This window comes from Pollachius pollachius, assembly GCF_949987615.1.
Source record: "Pollachius pollachius genome assembly, chromosome: 14".
Lineage (NCBI taxonomy): Eukaryota > Metazoa > Chordata > Actinopteri > Gadiformes > Gadidae > Pollachius > Pollachius pollachius.
This window is the reverse complement of record NC_136947.1, coordinates 15,259,171-15,263,504: the sequence shown is the minus strand read 5'-3', so window position 1 is coordinate 15,263,504 and position 4,334 is coordinate 15,259,171.

Below are 4,334 nucleotides of genomic sequence, written 5' to 3'. Positions count from 1 at the left end.
TCTAGACCTGGGGGAAGAGAGATCTCAGATAAGCTTGGCTGCCATGATGATGTAGCCTTTGAATACAAAAGAAAGCAGTAGACATGTATGTCCAAAAGGGACATGTGATAATGGACAGATAAGAGATAGGGCTTCGATTTGATGTCGTTTTGGGAGCGCTTTGGACATGAGGTCACAAAATACTTGTATGTGTATGTTATCAAAGTATGAAAAAAATGCATTTACACTTGGATATTCAATCTCCAAGTGCTATAGTATATTCAGCAAATTGCATTTGTGTGGGAGAACAACAAGATGGCTACCCCAGCTGTAGCAGATTGCATCAAACCACGACATATGTAGCGGCTATAAAAGAGCCCTGACTGGTTATCTGACACCACCGCCCTGGGGTTATTTTCATAAAACACACTTGGGTGTTTCAGTTGAGGGTTGAACCCACTCTACACACGCAAACACACACACACAAACACACACACACACACACACACACACACACACACACACACACACACACAGTCCTGTTATTTTGATTTGGATACGGTAGCTAGTAGCTACCTTGCCCCTTTTGTCGATTGCATTGTTAGACACTCAGGATCTGATAGGATAGAAGCAAAGTTCTTTCCGAAACATTGACTATCCCAATCTGGCTTGTAATCATTCCTGACGGGGTTATGCTACACTGTGTAGAAGTACAAACCGGGGTCTAAGTCCTGAACTGTACATAAGCTGGTTCAACTTGCATTTCATGACCGTTATTGTGACTGTAACTTGTAAATGATTAGCCAGGTTGGGTTGAGAGCCTATTCAAGCAATCTATGCAATCCCACTGACTCCTGGCTTTTATATTTTCGATACAAAAATGAATTAACAAACACATGTTAGTTGAATACAATTACTAAATATATACATATTTGTACATACAATCCAAAAATCCATTAGATCCCAGTGATTGTGTCCACTCTCAACACAATCATCACACAGTAATCACAATCTTAAACACTTAATACGCTGTTTAACAGTGTTTGTACTGTGTACAGTTGGAATACAGCTGGACTACAGTTGAAATGCCTGCTGGGGTCATCTCAGCCTAAAGTCCTGAAGTATTTACCCTGCTCGTCCTGACAGCAGCTATTTTAAGTATTTTGATGCTTATCAAAGAGGCAGTGGAGGGCGGACAGCCCCGGAAAAGAGACACAGATGGCCCAGAGACAGGGGGGGCTTCAGATGGACGTAAATCTAGACACGGGACAGGTACGGCCCTGGGTGCTTAAAACGGTCGTGTGGTTCTCGTAATGGCTTTAAAGGGGCCGCTTAGGCTGATACTGGGGCTTTGGAATTACAAAGGAGGGGCCCCAAGGAGAGTCCCCATATGATGGGCCAACGTATACACACGTGCACGCATCCACGTGGGTGGGTGGTCACATTCACATGTACATTGCAGAAAGATCCTACACAAACACACACACATAGGTGGTGGGAATCGTTCACGATTCTTAATTCAAAACAATTCCCGTTTAATACATAGTGGGGCTAATTGACGGGTCTACTCAAGTCTGCACTGCGCTGAGAAAGGCAAATGATGGCATGGAGGCAGAGTAAAGTGTGTATAAGATGATGCTTTGTTTTTTTATTTAAAAGTTATATCAACTGATTACAATGATGTAAATACACAAAGGCACTAGGAAAAAGGTAAAAAATAAACAATTTAAAAAGAAGATTTTTGGAAGTTAATCGTTTTAGAGTCAATGAAGATAGGAATTGTGTTTTTTGTGTCTAGTTTCACCAATGCATTATAAAAAAACCTCTCAAATATAAAAATCAATGATGTCTGTCGTGCAACATTATTTTATAGAAATTCTGATCATCATCGCAACATATTAAAGGAAATAATTATTTAATTTATTTTCATTTTGATGACCATAGAATACTGCTCCTTTTTTCTGGAGGTGCATCACATATATAAAGTTTATCTAAATTAATTTAGAGGGATTCATGTAAAATACGTTTATTTCACGAGTTTCCTTAATCGATGTATATATGCCCTTTAATGATTGCATGTAACTGTAAAAAAAATAATTTAAAAAAACATGCACTTTTCTTTTATCTGGCAAAGCAATTACCAAGTTCTATCCAAAAATAGAGTAAGATAATTAACATTAGCCTGGTAAGTGGACCCTTGCATTAACCTTGCCTTCTTTTCTCTCTTTCTCTCTGTCTTTCTCCCTTTCACATTCCATACAGCTCCTTTTGTTTCCCCTTGATCTGCATAATTACATTACAGAGCTGACAATGGAGGGTGTGAGGCCAGGTCCTTGCTCTTAACCCGCTCAGGGCCTTTTCTGGCTAAATGGCTGGAGCCGCTTTCTATGGTTTAAAACATGTTTTGACCATGTTAAGCAATTCCTTAATTTACACACTAAAGCAAAAACAGCACTAATCAGGCTAAAACTAAATATGTGAGTGTCCTGGTTGTTGACATGAGTCAGTAAAAAATAGGTTTCCATTTCAGCCACTAAGTATTTTCCTAATACAAAATAATTAATATTAACACAAAGTAATTTGAAGCTTTGCAACAAATGCCTGATACTTCAATATTTTAACATTGACAATGAAAAAGAAAAACTATGAAAAACGTGCATGAAGCTCAAATTAAAACAGAACGTAATTCAGCCGGCCTTCCACACCATCAAAGGCCTATCCACACCAACATTAGAAATGCGGAAAGAGCTAACAACTATTTTTAACATTAGAAAAGCAGTGTTGCCACACAGAGACACAGCAGTTGTGGGGGGTGTGGTTCAAATACAGCCCAAAACACTAACATTTCTTAACACCCTCTAAATTAGGTGTTAAAAGCCCATCTCTTTAATGATATGCTGAGCCAAATGCTCCATGGGACACCTGTACCTTCCATGACGCCACAGCAAGCAGATCCCGGCTCTCCAAATCCAAAGCCAACTGCAAACACCTTTAAGATCCACAATTATAAGTCGGTTTCTAATGTGAAAGGTATTCCACGGAGAGCATAGATCCAGCTGAAGCGCGACCAAAACGTGGGCAAAATATATTCACCAGAGTCCCGGGAAATTTAAGAAATGTTGTTCTGTTCTGGTGCCCCCGCAAACATCCTTAGTCATGACACTCTGAAGAAGGACTTGGAATCCCTCTTGTTCCTCCAACACAGTAGAATCTCTCCCTCCCCCTGCCTCTCTTTCTCTCTCTATCTCACATACAAACAAACACACACACACATTCAAATCCCTCCCCCTAGAAATCTTCTATCCTATGCCATTTGCTGAGTAGCAGGAGGAGGAGGAGGTAGGAGGAGGAGGAGGAGGAGGAGGAGGAAGGGGGGGAGATACACTGTGGAAGGGGAGTTGGGGGGAGCTGTATGGGGGGGGGTCATTCATCTTGGCCCTGCTGCCCCCCCCCGTGGTGACAGATGCTCTTGGAGGGCCACAGAGCCACAGGAGGGGGTGGACACAAAAGAGAGGCCTGTATCTGCTTGCTGCCAGGCCGGCGCGCGCCACGCCACGCGTGACCCCCCAGCCCAATGTCAGCCGTGGGACCCTTGCCGACCTCATCAAGCATCCTTCAGTGGTTTGATTCATTTCCTCTGTATTTTTCTATTTTTATGAATGAACATGTGAACATGAAGGGCAGAATGCTCCTCTTTCATTAGCCTCTCGCTCTGCGGATGGCCACACCCACTGGTTCTTTTTTATTAGGGGGGGTCAATTAACAGACAGGACAAGCAATGTGTGGCAAAATGGGCAGCAAGAATGTCAGGTCAGCCTGAGCATTTTGTCTCCCCGTCGCCTCGCCTGGATTTGACCCCTCACCGGGCTGTTACTCGGGCTATAAATACCAGGGGCTCATCTGGTCAAAATAAATAAACGCACTTGCGCCACCAATCAACAAGCGTGGAGGGCAGATGTTGAGGATTATGTGTCATTCTAGCCCTGGTGACATGCCTTCACATCAGCGTGCTGAGTGGAGAAAGAGCACATTCTCACCCAACTATTGGCTTATCCGTGACTCAGCATGTGTGAAAGAATAGCAGCGCAGAAGGGAGGAAGGAAGGAATGTTTATTTTACTGGGAAAAGCGGTAGTGCGCAGAGCCAGGAAGTCTAGTCATGGTTTCCAATTAGAAATGTTTACATTGACCAACCTCTCATGACATGTATTGATCTTGGGGCATTTTTAGTGATCAGTAGGATAGCAATCCGATACAAATTCACAGCAGAGGTGAGCTGTCTCATGCTCTGGTTCCACACAGTCACAGTCACTCCATGTCACAACCGTGAACAAACACCTGACTATCTCACCCGAC